We start from the raw sequence: 17,250 nt of genomic DNA, 5'->3' as shown, positions 1-17,250 counted from the left end.
AGGATGTGTGTTGCTGAGCAGTTCTGTCTTGTTGGGTTGTGTTTCTCTTATCTGACGGCTTATGCCTAGAGGGTCAGGGTGCATTGTCTGTACTAATAGGACTGACCCCTCTGATGAGAGAACCAAGACGGGACGCACGCAATGGGACGCTCTTACACACTTCATGACCTTAGCAGAGGCCAGCACATCATGTCTGTCATCTGCATTCACATCCAGCAAGTAGAAGAGCAAGTGATTGAAAATGTAATCAAAAGACAATTCCATAAGCCCCCGAAGCTATTTAGAAAATGATTGGTAGTACGTCTGTGTCTTATGACAGCCTCCTTCATTAGTGTAGCATGAGAACATGCAATTAATGATAACATTTCAATTGGAAACTAAATGGATGTTCCTTCCAGCTGACCTGCCATTTTGTGTTAAATTATATTTTGACTATATGTAGTTCCTTAGTATGGTATTGTGTGAGTAATGGTTACCTGAGTTGTCTTTCATTTGACCGACATATGCTGGAGAACACGCTTCAGACTGGAAATAATGCTGGATAGAAATAAAGGAAATAAAGCTGAAATAAAGGTCGGAATAGGATGCAATTGAATTCTGTTCAGAGTAAATCCTGTTCTCAAGATATTGTGGAAAAAATGACTGATGCTTCAGTACTGCACAATATGATAAACTGTAAAATCTGAATATCACTACATGCCAGATCTGTTGGAATTGATGAAAGTTGTTGTTAGTTTTAAACAAGTATAAACTGTAATAAATAAGAATAGTGTAGATTGAAGGCAATCTCTAACAAAGATATTTCTAGCATAGGCCTACATAACATCATTATTATCATCATCACAATGTAACTTGGCATGTGCTAGAACATTTCTGGAATTGGAGAGATTTCAGGATCATATTCTCAATATCTCAATTTTAAACCATATATACTTGTAGTTATTAGAGTTGACAGCAAATCGATTTGATTTAAAATTCTTTTATAGGGGATTATAGGATCCCCAATGTATTTTAGCCAAGGCCGAGAAGGACGATTTATTACCAAAACTAACTTAAGAGGAAAATCATTTTATAATAAGCAATATAGGTTACTTGTAACACAACAAATAATTAAAAACAAACAGTATGGTCAGAGATGGGGTGAATACCTAGGAATACCTATCTATATATAATATAATATAATATAATATAATATTCAATTCAATTCAATTCAAATTTATTTGTATAGCGCTTTTCACAATACACATTGTCTCAAAGCAGCTTTACAGAAATTGCATTTCGGAAATGTACATAGAAAAATACAGTTAGTTAATCAAGTATTAATTTATGGCATAACATATCGCCGGCGTCGAGTCGTCTCTTCACAGGCGTCGAGTCGTCTCTTCACAGGCGTTGGGGGATCTGAAGTCTCCGTGAGAGGCTGGATACAAACTGGAGCTGACGAACGCTATTTACCTCGGGACTAGCGTCCCGAGATAACAGCAGAAAGGCAGATGGGAAATAATTAGCATAGCTGATGTTCATAATGTTAGATAATATAATATATATTATAAATATATATATAATATATATATAATAAATATAATATAATATAATATAATATAAATAACATGAATGTAATGTAAATGTAAAATAATCGGACAGCATTAAATAGAGTTTGGGTTAACTCAGTAGCATTGTTTGCTTTTTACAGATAACGATGATGAAATCAATGTCTAAAGAATCAATTTTGTGCTAAAAGTTTTTCTGAATTAAAATTTTTTTACACAAAGAATTGAATAGTACACTTGAAAATGTATGTTCATGGTTAAATTAATGTTCAGGTTAAACATTCCCATGATATAGCTTTAGTAAAAGATGATCTATTTTACATACAGAGTTTGTTTTCAGAATTACAAGATAATCTCGCAATTGCGAGAAAAAGTCATAAATGCAAGATATAAATTTGCAGTTTTTCACAATTGATCATTTATATCTCGCAATTCTTATTTTTTTCTCAGAATTACGAGAAAAAAATTCAGATACGATATATACATTTGCAGTTCTGACTTTTTAATGTCACAATTGCGTGTTTATATCTCACATTTCTAACTTCTTTCTCATAATTGAGAGTTTATATCTTGTAATTCTGAAAAAATAATCAGAATTGTGAGATAAATAGACACAATTATCGTTAAAAAAATAATTCAGTGGTGGAAACAAGTTTCCATACAGTATTTGTTTCACTAGTGGCCTTTACATTGAATTGGTTTACCAACTAAATCAATGGTCTGAACACACCTACATGTACTTGTTATTGGTGGTGTATTGGCAAAACAAATTAATCGTTACATCCCGAGTTATTATTTGCATCACTGCAAAGACACATTTCCCAAATGCATAAGATCGAATTGTATAACAATTGAGTTTCTTGTCCTTCCTTGTCAAGTTATTCAACCATCCATACCTCTAAATGACACCATCTTTCAAGATTTGACACTGTAGTTGCCTGGGGAGGTACGTGGCCTTGCTCTGCATCATAGACCATCTCCGATCCAGAGCACACATACACACTCATCAGGAGAAATGAATTACAGACGGGACTGACTATGCCCTGATGTAATTCCTGCTCTTTTTGGTGGTTAGGTAGACAGCGAAGCGAAGCGGGAGTCAGTGACCTTCTGACATTCATGCACTTGGAAATACAGCATCGAAACTGCTGAGCTGTAAATGCAGTATGCTTTTGCACAAGTAGGCCCATCATTTCCTGCATGTTGTCTATGGCTCCCGCTCTAAAAAATGTTGGGTTTTTTAACCCAATTTTGGGTCAAATATGGACAAACCCAGCCGTTGGGTTCAATTTTTACATTGCATTTTTAATCCAACGTTTGGTTTTGTCCATATTTGACCCAAAATTGGGTTAAACAACCCAGCATTTTTTATTTAGAAATATCAACTTCTAGCATTTGCCTTGCATCCTGTCTCATTGTACAGCCATTTGAGTTTCTCCTCTTGCTAAGCAAGGAAATCTTCATTGTTTTGATCATTCTGCTCTGAATGTTTATCTTGGTGGGTTTCCTGTGCTTTAATTGGCTTGTCATGCTGCCCCCAGAGAGCAGGCTGAGAAACTGCAGTCTAGGCCTCTGGAATTAGCCAGCGCTTCCTGTTTCTCTGTGGGATAGACACACTGTTGTTAGTATAAACTGAGACTAATGTGTTTTTTTTATTATTATTTATAGTACTGCTGCGGTGGGTACAAGAGCATCTATGTTTTTTCCTCAAGAGAGCTTTTTATTTGCTGTTCTGCTAACCAAACATTTAATGGAGATTTGCTTGTGGAAGACCATCACAGGGTCCTACTGCAAATCTGTTTTAGCAACAACATGTTTTCTTGTAACACATGAAAAAAAAAAAAAATTTATATATATATATATATATATATATATATATATATTAACATTACTATAAAAACATATTTGTTGTTTTGGTTTTCAAAGAAAAACACATTTTACTTTACAAGATATAGTTTTATGGCACAGGCAAAGTGAGATGACATTGATGAACATCCCGTCCAGCTTTACACTGTGATCATAATGAGGTGACATGATAACCAATCACCTGCCATGAGTTTCACCTGTAAGTGCCAGATGTTACAAAAATTCAAACTACACAACGACAAAGTAATAACTTTAGATTAATCAACCCACAAATAAGAAATGGACTAAATTAAATCATTGATGTATTAGATTGAATGTATTGTGTTTTATCTTGATTGCTTGTATACAGTCTCTGCCTAAATGTATCTGCTAACTTTACATATTTATTCAAATAAGGTTCCTTCCTTCTCCACTCTAGAGTTACAGACAGACAGACAGACAGACAGATGAAACCTAGCAAGATGATTGACTTCCCCCTTGTTGTTCTGTGCACAAATGGAGGAAGAGTTTTTCTTTCCTTTCCACTCTCCCACCCTCTACCAGCCTCTGTATAGCTATAAAGCTGTCTTAGTTTGGGGGGGATGTTAATGTTGCCATGGAAACCTGAGCTAAAATCTATTTTCTGGTACTTACTCCAGAGTTAAGTGTGTGTGTATGTGAGGGAGAATGAGCGAGGAAGCCAGACTTGCTTTATTTATTTATTGTTAAGTTTTGCTCACTAACTAGATAATATGTGATAGATGATGCAGCATAGGCAGAGTTACTTTTGTGCAGGGGTCTTTTCACTGAAGGAGGCAGTGAATGTTAATTTCGAAGGCAGTGAATTAAAAAAGGCATAAGCTTGAGCTTATGATGTGGCCTGATTTGATTAAATAGTGGCATGTTAATAAAAAACAGAATATACGTCTTGTTTTTTTGTTTAGTGCAATGGTGATAAAATATCAAATGTAAATAAAGCATGAATTTGCATTAGAAAAAAGAGAGTGCAACTCCTTGCATGGGAAAAGTTGGGTTGTGAGGCGGCAGAAGTTAAAGTGACATATACTGTGTTCAAAATTCCAACACTTAGTGAATTTACAAAAATATATAATTATTTAATTATTAAATTACCATGTATATTTGTCGCATACTCTGTAAAAATAAAATTGTTGTTTCAACATAAAAAAAGTGATTGTGCTGCCCTAAAATTCAATGTATTTATTGATTTTAGAAACATTTACATAAAAAAACAAGCACAGAAAAAAAAAAAAGAAAAAAAAAAGACAATATCTATACTATACAAATGTCAAGACAATGGTAAATTAATATCATAACATGGTAAATGTTATCCCTGGTTACACCGAAAATAAACTATTTGGTTCAGCTTCCTTCAAAAATTCTATAAAGGGGTTCCATACTTTGAAAAACTTTCCAGATTTTCCTTCAACAATATATGTGAGTTTCTCCAAAGCCAAATGCCCTAAAATTTTAAGTTTAGTCAACTCAAATATCCAAGTTGTCACTTTTCAAGTTCACTTAACTTAACATTTTAAGGCAGCATGAACACTTACTTTTTAAATTGAAAAAAACTTTTTTTTACATTTTACAGTGAAGAAGATCTTGGCACTCATGGCATCAAATATTGGCCAGTCTCTGTGTTAAGTTCCATCTCTTATAATAACAATTGTATACAGGTGTTTGTAGCTTAATGCAAGTATTGTCACAAATCTGTCACAACATGCAATTCTAGATGTGCTCATCTCTTTATGGGCAAACAGGATGTCTGTGTTCTGAAAGATCAGAGTTGGAGTACTCTGCATATATAAACACACACCAATCATTATTAGACAGTCACTTTAGCAGAGAGCTTGTATGTCTTACATTTGATTCACTCATGTCACTTAGGTCAAGTACAAAAACGGCGAGGGAACTGTATCGTTATTGGCACTGAAAATGCATTACGTTATAGCTCCTAATAAAGCTACAAGTCAAATGTTAAGTAAATTCAAGTCAGATTTTTTGAATTTGGCACTTGGCAAGTGAATATATATACTGTGTGTGTTTGTGTATATATATATATATATATATATATATATATATATATACGAAAGGTATGTTTACACAGAACTTTTTAATGAGCTGAAGGGACATAAATAATTTTGCAGAGTAATCACAATCGCGGGAAACAGTATCACATGCAGAATTGTTGTCATAAGAAAAATATAGGGAAAAAACACAATGGTTCTCATGACAACAGCCAAGTTTAAGGCACAGAATGAAAAGGCTAGATTTCTAAACCCTTCTACCCACAGCAGTAATTCATTTTCTTCAGTTTATTCACACACTCATTCCACAACAAATTTTCAGCACTGGCCACTGGGGGAGCTGTTCCCCCCGGCACTTCCTAAACCCGCCTAGATGACGCAGATCTTTTCCCCCTCCATCACTCACACTCCATCTCTCTTGCTGTGTTTTCTTGCTCAATTACCTGTATTGTTTATAGTGATTCCATATTCATTGCAGTGCAGTTCACGACTCGGCTCATGATATCTCTGCCGCTCCCTCAGGCTTTGCTGCATGCAACACGTGGAGCACTTAAGTGCTTTCCTGCTCTTTACTGCCTGAGAAAGGGCTGGATCCCCAAGCACAGCTCATCACGGCAGCTGCTGCCCTCTTTCCACGTAAAGTTTGACAAATTTCTCCCTTTCGCTTAAATAATACAAACTCTCTTGCTTCTGTGGCTTAAGTGACACTGTGTGTGTGATTTGTGACTGCGCCTTTTGTTCTGTATGGTTCTGTAAGATTTACACAATTGGCTGATTTGTGTACTAACGAGAATTGTACACTTTTAATTCTAATTCTAATTCTAACCGGTAATAAGAGGATTTTCTTTATGGTTCAGTAATGCGTTAATATGGGCGCTCAAAAATGAGCAGTTTCAAGACGCTTGCAACCTATTTCACTTCTGTAATCAGAAACAGAATACTCACCAAAAAATAATGTAGGATGAGATTTGATTTTGTTCTCCAGGAATTGATTGGACCATTTAAAGGGGTGTTACAAATCAGAATTAAGCCCGGTAGTTTAAGAGGGATTTATGATATCAGCCTAAAGTGTAAGTCATTTCAGAGGTGGAGAATCTGAAGATAAAAGATTATGAATCATTTTAAATATCTAAAATATTAGTCATGTTAATCTACCCCTGTGCAATGTAATGTTTGTTTGCAAAGCCTTTAAGGAAATCATATATTTTATTAAATGACTCCTCTTCAGGTGAATGTGTTATAAGCTTATACTGTAACTGATAAGAACAAAACAGACAGTTCAATTTACAATTATTTGTTTGAAAAATGATTCTCCGTATAAGTATCATAATCATGTCAGCCCTATAACAACTTAATTATCCACCTATTTTAAATGAGTTTCTACCTTTGACTTTTAGACACAGCTGGATTCCTTTTTCCTCAAATCTTTATATTCTTGTTTAGTTCTTGTCACACAGCATTCATTCTCTCTTTGGTGACATTGCACTTTACATCTCGCTTGTATCTCCCACCACCTACCTGCCCTGATTTCATTTAGATGAGGCTTGAAAAATGGCAGTAGACTGCTGTGCTCATTGTGAGCTTGTGAGGGAGATTTGTCTCACTCTAGAAATACTCTTATGCTTCAAATACCCGTGTATATGAAGCAGGCTTTATCTAAAATGGATTGTCCAGACAGTAAAGCGAATGCTTGAGACTTTGAAGCAAGACATTTCATAAAATTGTGTTGACATACTGTAAAAGTGACATTGCTGCTAGATAATAAGTTAAAAGGCAGTCTACATCTATATTGATAGCCTTAGAATAGCAGAGTTTTGTCTCTTTAATTCCTAAAAAGATGTTCATTCTATAAGGATTCTTCTCTTTCTTTCAGAAAAAATTAGAAAATTTATTTTAGTTGTTTTCCGTTCTCTGTAGCCGCAATATATGCAGCTACATGTGATCCAACCACCGTCGCTTTATTCGTTTTTATTAACCTGACTGCTAATGTAAATGGCATCTTGAGCCCTGAGAGTGTTCATTCATCTGTCACAAATTGCAATAACCAAACACGAAATGCATAACGCTATGCCTCAGTGCATACGACAGAACTGAGTATTCCTGCAACAGATAGTGTCAGGTAAAGCATTATTGATTCGTGCATACGTGCGTGTGTTTATGTGCATGCTTGTGTGTGAGTGCGTGTATGTGAATTTGTGTTTCGAGGAGGCAGAGAAAGCATTTTAAGTCCAACAACTGTGCAGCTTAGACACTGACAGCTGAATCATAGGCTGCTAGGGCAGAAAGAGAAAAATCAATGGCTTTGAAATTCACTTTGTAAGGTAATATCAAAGGCTGTGACTGTTGAATCGCAAATAAGTACATGGCTGCTGTGTGCAGGTGTAATGCAGGGGCCGGATGAAGGGAATGAAGTGTTATGCAGAGGGTGTTTTCAGCAGGCATTGGGCAACAGCATGATGAAGATGCCTGACGCTGATAAAAAGCCCTCCCACTAACATTCACTCAATGCTGAAAAATGTCTCTCAGCTGCAACAGCTTGAAATCGCGAGCTGACAATTCATCAGCAGCATACAATATTATTGTTTCATTGGTTTTGAATACCAATATGTTGCAATTGATGAATGATAGACAGTTGATGGACTCATTGTTCGTGCAAATTTCATCACTAAAATTTGTAATATTTTATAATTAAGTATTATTTATCATTGTTATTTTTTGTTTTAATTTGTTAATATTATTAAATGGTATGCATTTGCGACAGAATCTGTGTGTTTAAGGGGTGGACTTTTTAGAAAAAAACTGTTTTAGTACAGTCATTATTTTTTCAATTCTGTTAGGTGATGCTACTGGTGCAGAAATTACACATTTCCCCTTTAAAGGCAGGTTTTGGACTGATTACGTATAGAAATGATTTTTAAAAAGTTGGGTGTTGGCATTGTCTTTTCTGTTTTGACATTCTGTTGTGTGCTGCAGTATGTCTGCTTTTAATGTCTAACAGCTTAATAACAAAACCGTATCTCTTGTTGATTTAAAAAACAAAACAAAAAAACACACACAGATCTACAGTTGGGCTGTATTTAAAGACGTGGCCTTGAAGTGTTTAACCTTAGGTTCAAACCCCAATTTCACGTTCCATTAGCTATAATAACTTTGTGCTTGAGCAAGGCACTTAATGGGATAGTTCACCCAAAATTTATAATCATGTCAATATCTCCACATTCATTTTTATTTGAAACTGTATGACTTCTTTCAGTGGAACACAAAAGTATTTATTCAGCAAAATGTCCATTAGGTTCTAGAAATAAAACAAAAATTACCTGTACGACTTGCACCATGTCATCATTATTCTAAGTCTTTTAAATCAATGCAATAGCTTTTTTGGTGAGAGACAGGCCCTAAATTAAGTTATTCAGGAAAAGGCTCACATTTTGCAGCTTATGTACTTATGTGCATTGTATTTTAAATTGCTTTGGAAACAAATCATGTACTTAATGATCACTAACATGTTTGTTAACAGGAACCTATAACATATTAGGACAGCAGCAGTACAGGGCATATTCAATGTAGCGGTCTGTGACATTGTGTTAGTCTTACGTTGTACCACCACATGCTGGAAGGCCAGATGTGTTTCTCATGGCTGTACAGCGACACATAATTGGCATTAGGCAGAGTCCGTCTGAGGCATTAGATCTGTCTTCCTCTAATAGGGATGAAGGTCATTGGCAGCATAAATCTAGCGCATGAAAAGAGATGAAAACGGGCACAGGATGACTGCTGAAATCATTTCTGTTTCAGATACGTCTGTGTGATTGATGAGGTTGAAAGCAAACAATAAATCTTCTCTCAGGTGAAGAGAAGCAGCAAGGCAGATGGCACACTTGTGTCCCTCCTTTAGATCACTCACAATCCATTTATGCTCTGAATGATCAGACATATTGGCATTCGACTCTATCACAGATAGTGAGAGGTGTGAATCAAGAGCAGACACTCTTGGCACTCTCTCATAATTTCTGTCAGCATCTGCATGTTCATTGGTTAATGGATCAATTGGTAATGATTATAGTCCGAAAGAGACACTATGTAATTGCTGTCTCATAGATCACTGATCACTTATATTGGTCTTCATTACATACATGTTATGTAATCCTTATATCCTTATATACAATGTTACATTGACACCAAAGTTTAAGCGCAGCAGCACCACTCATGTTGGCTCACAAAGCTCTGACCTATCCTGGATGAAGATCAGTTACATGATCACATGCGTTACGTGGAAGTGTGTTTTATTCTTAGTAAATCTTTAGGCAAGAGAAAATTAGACTTAAAGTAATCTACATACTATCGTTCAAAAATTTAGGGTCAGTAAGATTTTTTTTGAGAGAGAGAGAGAGAGAGATTATTTTTTCAACAAGGACACATGTAAATAAGTGACAGTAAAGACTTTTACATTGTTAAAAAAATCTATTTGAAATAAAAGCTGTTTTTTGAACTTTCTATTTGTCAAAGAATCCTGAAAAAAATTATCACAGTTTTCACAAAAATATTGACCAGCACAACCATTATCAACATTGAAAATAAGAAATGTTTCTTAAGCCCCAAATCAGCATATGCAAATGGATTCTGAATGATCATGTGACACTGAGGACTACTGAAATTTCAGCTTTGCCATCAGAGGAATACATTATTTTAAAACAATTAAAATAGAAAACAGTTATTTTAAATTGTAATAATATTTCACAGTATTTCTATTTAACAGTATTTTTGAAAAACATTAAAATATCATATTGACCCCAAATTTTTGAATGTTTTTTGTATATGAAATATTATATATTTTCTGATATAGGTAAATGTACTTTGACATAAACTGAGGTGAATGCAAACCACATGCAGGTTACATTAATGCATACTAAATGAAAACAGCTGAATTATGTCTTTAAGTTTCTTATTCAGGTATTTGAAGTCGAGTCCGATGCAAAGAAAGAATGCTGAAGTAACTGAAGCTCGATGATTTAATTGAAACATCATTTTAGGAATTAGTCAGAGAGTGACGTCCTTATTTGGACATTTAACTCTCAAGTGTTTATGTAAATTTCATGCACACATCTGTTTGTACATTTTAACGTTTTGTTGCTAGAGGGAGAGTGTACAATTAAATCTGTTAGACTTTATCCATTTTTACTATTCCCCTAATTTAAATCTATTAATAAACACTGCCTCAGAGCAACACCACTGACAAGCCCTTTTCACGTCATTCTGAGCATTACCCTTTTTAGTCACCATTCTGCTACAAGAATGTGTTTGTTAACACTGCCAGAAGCATCAGCTAAAAATGGAGCTTAATAACCCTGTACGAGCTAAAACGTCCGTACACTGTCACAAAATTGGTTGCTCGTCCACTGGGGGAATGCAATGCACTATTTCGTTTTCTTGAAATTATGTTGCTGTTAGTTGGGTAAAAAATCTTACTGGTAACATACTGGTAAAATACTGGTAAAAAAACTTTAACAACAGCTATGTGCAGTATATACTCACTTTGATTTGTGCTTTAGTGTGGAAGAGACACAAGATATAACTGTGTTTTTGATCCTTAATCTCATTAAACTTTTAATAATTTATTTCCATTGTCTGAGTTTCTTTCTTTTTTTTTAAACAATATTTAGTCACACTTTAGTTTAGGGTCCAGTTCTCACTATTAACTATGACTTTTGCCTCAATAAATCCGAATTACTGCTTATTAATAGTTAGTAAGGTAAGTTGTTAAATTTAGGCATTGGGTAGGATTAGGGAGGTAGAATATGGTCATGCAGAATAATATGTGATGCTTTAGTTTTTATGTATTAATATGTGCTTTTTTACAAGTACCAATAAACAGCCAATATCCTAGTAATATGCATGCTAATAAGCAACTAGTTAATAGCGAGAATTGAACCCTAAACTATAGTGTTACCCTAAATTTTTTAGCTAAATTTTTGTTCTTCCCATTTTCAAGTCATGTGTTTGCGCTATTTCTACCCGGGACACTTAATGTTCAAGGTCACACTTCACTGTGCAACCAAATTAGTGAAGGGTTTTTAAAAGCTTAATACAAAGTCTTGTGTCACATTACAGGTAATACAGAATATATTCAGTGAACAAGTTTATCTACATGTGCCGTATTTTAGCTCTCCAATTATCAATCCACTTCATTCAAGTTTATAGAATTAGAGATGTTTGTGATGGATGAATCAAGAAAACGAGCTCTAATTGTAAATGATTTGCTGTCAAACTCAAGGCTGTCTGTCGACACAATGAAACTTCCTCTGATTAAAGATCAATAATCGCTCGACAGGGCATAGCACCTCACGTTGCTGTCTTCATTGTCTCACAGAGACCCCTGATGTAACCCTGATCGATTCTCATTCTTATGTTCTTGATTCAGAGGCATTCCGTTCAGAGAGAGGCATTCTGTCTAGATGCCTTAGTCGTATGTGGTTGTGTTTGTGCCTTGTTTTGAGGGGAACGGAGGACGTCTTTGCTTTAATGATGTTCCATAGCCCCCGCCCCCGTGAGCGGGATGCTGCTAATTCACACTGACGGTCTGTCATAGAGTCAGATGACTCAGAGGCACATCATGCACATGTGCCTCCATTGTGCACACCCCCACCCCCCAATAAATCAGAATGCCGAGGGTTTCAGTGCTACACTTTGTCACATACTTACTACATGCTCTGCCTGCTACAGGGACGGCAGCCAAGAGGGAGAGAGGGATAAGAAGAGAGAGAGTCAGAGAGAACGAAATAGAAAAACAACAGCAGCTATGTCGGCATTCAAGCAAGCCAAAGAGAGATATATTGCTCATTGCTCAGGATAGATCTGCAGTAAATGATGTGAATTTCTGCTGTGGACATTTTGTTTTTGATTTAATGTGTATGGTCATACATCATTTCAGGTTTTTTTTTTAATAGAAAAACCTACAAGGTAAAACAAATCTTGTGTTAATTTTTTGCTTGTTGTTGTTATGGCCAGATTTATATTTATAATATACTGCATGTAGGCTTAGTAGTATAAAACAAGCAAGTTTGCTGTTGTTTCTGAGTATCATAATAGTCGTGTTGATATTGGCTGTGTTGACGTTCAGACCAGCATAACAAATTAATGTTATAGACAGAATATTATCAGTTACTTTGCATATTTTTGCTTTGCCCACAAAAGCCACAGTAAAATTAATCATGCAACAGTTTTGTGGCGTTTCTATGAATCATTCACATCCGAAATCACATACTGTTATGAGTAGGTTCTTATTTGAAAAAGTACTTTGCGAGCGCTAAAAAAGTCTGGACGTACTACATTCGCCATGTTGTCATTATCACTTGACCTACCAGCGTCAGTTACATCGCATTGCTGTCATTCACAAATCCTCTCTTGTCGCCTGTGGGACAGTGAAGTGTCCATCGAAATGCACACTTCAGATTCTCTCTCTCCAAAAGTAGTAGGTCATTGGGGTACTTTTTCCTACTCTTTTATCGGTACTGTAAATTCTGACAGACTTCTTTCGTCACATACAGTTTTTTCCGCGTACTATATAGTAGAGAAGAATGCGATTTCAGATGCAGCCATCTTAAAGAATCAGTGATTTTGAACAGGTGTTAAATGAAGGATTCTTCACTTGTCGCCACCTACTGGCATATTCATGAAATCTGCAGATAGAAAACATAAAGAAGAAATAGGAAAAACTGAAAAATCCCCATCACTAATACACAGGCTGAGTGTAACAAACAATGAAAAGTCCCCAGTTCTGTTGGACTGTATATCAACACTCTTGGAACGCTGCTTATTCAATCAAATTGGTGGACAACAATTCAAAATGTAAATAATTATTAAATAAATAATGATTTAATTTTGTGTACAAAAAAGAAGAGTGACGTGTGTATATGAAATATCATTACTGTTAAAGGCACACTGTGGAGGAATTCCGTTTTTGTCAAACAGCGACCCCTTGAGTCGCTGTGGAGTACTTGTATTTAACGTTACTGTCGTAAATACCAATCACCAGAGATGTCTCTGCACTCACGGCCTGATCCCCTCCCCCTGTATACCGGTACCTGTTCAGTAGAATGGAAGCTGTAACCAGTGGAAATAAGGCGTGGCCCCTTTAAGAGCTGCGCGAGCTCTGTTAAACTGTCAGCAGTCTGTATTGTATAAGCGCCTCGAACACCCCATGTATGCGGGTTATTTCTGTTTGATTCTCATTCTTATCCTATTTTTGTTTATCAAGTAACGCTGTGGACGGTAGAACGTGTGACAGACAGTTACACAAGTTCGATTGGTGAATAAAGTGCAAGTTGTGAGATGCCAATTGCCTCTGTGAGTCTGTCTGGCCTCTGTAATAACTTCATCTGTGAGCTATCCCTATTTGTCCTCCTGACACAATGCGTTACAAAGCGTCGGACATTGAACAGGCACAGATAGCCAGCCTCCGAAGATGTCTACTAGTCCATCAACAAGAACGCCAGGTCAGCATCGCTTTTGCATCCATTGCTGATTTTTAGCTCTCGCCGACGAGTGAAAGCCTGGCCGAGTGAGACTCTTGTCCGGTTCCTCATGCGGTCAGTTTCTCGTTTTCTTTTCCTTGACTCTTCCGATCACGTTTTCTTTGTCGACTCTGCCAAGATTCAATTCTTAAATGCGTGCTTTGTTGATGTATGTGACGTCGTGCCGTAAAGCAAGTCGTGATTCTCGCGAGATTTGTCGGGGGCGCTCCTTTTAAACTTACATAGCTGTTTTTTCCAGCGGCGTCCCCCCCAAGCTTTACTACCAGAATGATTCGCCCTACTATGAGTTTGTTTACCACCGAAATTACTTTGAAGCTGTTATATAAAGGTACAATTCCTCCACAGTGTGCCTTTAAAATGACTCATTTTGATTATTATCCTGAAACTAAATGTATGTGTTCTCTCATCGTTGATCCCAGCTGTACAGTAAATCTGAGCAGTGCTGCTTTAACCTCGCCAGAGTTCATGGGATTTGTGGTTGTTGTTGGATCCCTGTTCACAACACACACAAAAAGTCTGTGCAGGAGAGCTAAAATTAGCTACGGAATGAAATGTCTCAGAAAAAGGAAAATTGGACTCAATTACTGGACAATTCCTTATTCAGTCATGTTTTGACCTCTCCTATGTGCCAGGAAAATATGAACGTCGTTTAGTAGCAGAGAGAGGAAAAAGAGGAGAGTATGCAAAGAGAGGGAGAATGTATTTGTTAGTCAGGGGCTCTGAGGGTACGCTTGTTTCCAGTGGCACAAATCAACTCAAAATATTACGCTTAGATTAGACCATATGCTTGGCTGTTTTTATACGTTTGACTTCTCAGCATAGAAACAGATCTCACACATTTGATGGCTTGCCAGCCCAACAGTGTGCCAGTGTTTATCTATTACTTTAGTGTTTATTAGGAATTCAGATGTAAGAGGAGAATTAGAAAAACAAACAGGCATTTCAAGTAGCTTAGACTTCCTAGTTGAAGTTTGCCAAAATAAATAAAGCAATCACATGCACAATTACAATATTTACAGTATCTACCCAACTACACAACTGCACAAAACTCTATTCATCTTATTATTTTATCTTATTATAATTATCTTATCTAATTATTCTTTTATAGATTTAAATGATTAATTAATTAAATGTATTTTAATTAATTATTTCAATTAAAATGATTAAAATACATTGTGTAAAAAGTCACTTTTTTATCTTGTAAACCATTCATTTTATTTATTAAATACAGTGAAAACAGAAATATTAACACATTTTATGACAATTTAAAATAACTGTTTTAACATATTTTTAAATGTAATTTATTCCGGTGATAGCAAAGCTTAATTTTCAGCATCATTATTTCAGTCTTCAGGGTCACATGATCCTTCAGAAATCATTTTAAATTATGCTGATTTGCTGCTTAAGAAACATTTCTTATTATTATCAATGTTGCATTTTAAAAGAACAGCATTTATTTGAAACAAAAAAACTTTTGTTACATTCTAATTATCTTTACTGTCACTTTTGGTCAATTTAATGTGTCCTTACTGAATAAAAGTATTAATTTCTTTTAAAAATTAATCATGTTGACTTTTGACTTTTAATTGACCTTATACGCACATTAATTTAAGCTATATTTAATAAAAAGAAAAATCGACATGTCAACAAAAGTAAAAATAACTGCGAACGTTAACAATCATCATCTTGCAGTGCTTTCAGTATCTTGTGTGACTGTGTATCGCAAGAGATCATAATTCATGGGATGTTTTCCCACAAATTTTGGCAGGCAAAAGGCTTACGTTTCTGGACCAGTGTGACGTGTTGGTGCTGCTCTGGCATAATAAGTATGGATTGTTCATCTGTTCTGTTGGCCAGATGAAATCTTCTTGGACTTGGATGAGCAGCCTATTTAGTGTCTTGCCACTTTGGTACGTGGCATGAGCAACAGCACGTCATCTCGTGGCCCTCGCTCTCTCCACAGCTGGCATTTTAGGCATTTTGGAATGCACTGAAAATGACTAATTGTGGGCTTTCTTGCACAGATGACCTACAACTTATCTGGCATGGCTTTGACCTCTATGGTTAAAGTGCATGTAGTTTTTTTCTTTCAGGCGATTGTCCCATTGTAAATTCAAGCTGTGTTGTAAATGACCTGAAGGAATTGTAAATTCTCACCTGTTCTCACTCGTTCCAACCCTGAAAGACTTTCTTTCTTTAGTGGAGCTCAAAAGGAGATGTTAGGCAGACTGCTGTCTTATTCCATAGCATTCTTTCCATACAATGAAAGTAAATGTTGACTGAGGCTTTCATTCTGCCTAACATCTCTTTTATAGCATTATAGATTTATAACATACTTTTATTTTCAAAAGTGTTTTTCTATTTATATGTGTTTATAATGTGCACTAGTTTGCTTTTGTGTCGAGAAGAATATGCATTGGTATTACCGAAAGGCGAATATCCAACTGCATTTTTGTGTCCTTGAAGGGCACTGCGGGAAGGGGATGCTACTGGGTTGTTCCAGATGGAAGTGAGCGACCAAATACCAAGGCCATTATAGGGTACATGTGATGGGGGAAGTCATTTTAAAATTTATGGTCATGTAATCCTGAGTGGTGTATCCTCCTGATTAACACTGAGCTTTTACAACAGTCTTAACAGTATGTATTTTACTCTGATATCATGAAGATATAAGTTTAAGGCAGTAACCTACACTGACGTTCAAAAGTTTGGGGTCAGTAAGATTATATGTTTTAGAGAAATTATTTCTTTCTTTTATTCAGTAGGGACACATTAAATTGCTGAAAAATACTGATTTCTGAAGAATCATGTGACACTGAAGACTGAAAATTCATATTTGCCATCACAGGAATAAAAAACTGGTACATTTTTAAAACATAAAATTTGTAATTTTTAAAATTAAAACATTTTAAATTGTAATATTTCACAATATTGCTGTTTTAATGTATTTTTGATAACATAAATGCAGTCTTGATGAGAATAAAATACTTATTTCAAAAACATTAAAATAAATTTTGATCCAAACTTTTGATCCAATTTTATATAAATATATATATTTTGAGCCAATTCAATATATCATTGCGCCACATATGAGACAGTAATCCCTGAGAGTACTCACTTCAAGTGCCCTTTGAATTGAGTTGGGCACTTTTGAATTAATTCACCTTTAATCTCATTAGCTTGTTGTTGTTATTGTTGTTGTTGTTGAGCAATGGTAAAGAACTGCATGTTCCTTATAGGTGAAGGTTGTCTGGGTTCATGTGCCAGACAGGACAATCT

At 35.7% G+C, this 17,250-nt stretch overlaps 1 protein-coding gene across 2 annotated transcripts in view; it reads left to right on the top strand.

Annotated features, from left to right (window-relative positions):
• Positions 1-17,250, top strand: part of kcna4 (potassium voltage-gated channel, shaker-related subfamily, member 4) — a 134,574-nt gene that overhangs the window by 12,958 nt on the left and 104,366 nt on the right. The gene's annotated exons all lie outside the window — the stretch shown is intronic.

The sequence above is a fragment of the Siphateles boraxobius genome, unplaced genomic scaffold (genome assembly GCF_051911475.1).
Source record: "Siphateles boraxobius isolate OS27281-9 unplaced genomic scaffold, OSU_SipBor_1 130, whole genome shotgun sequence".
NCBI lineage: Eukaryota > Metazoa > Chordata > Actinopteri > Cypriniformes > Leuciscidae > Siphateles > Siphateles boraxobius.
This window is presented reverse-complemented; position numbering and strand designations above follow the sequence as displayed.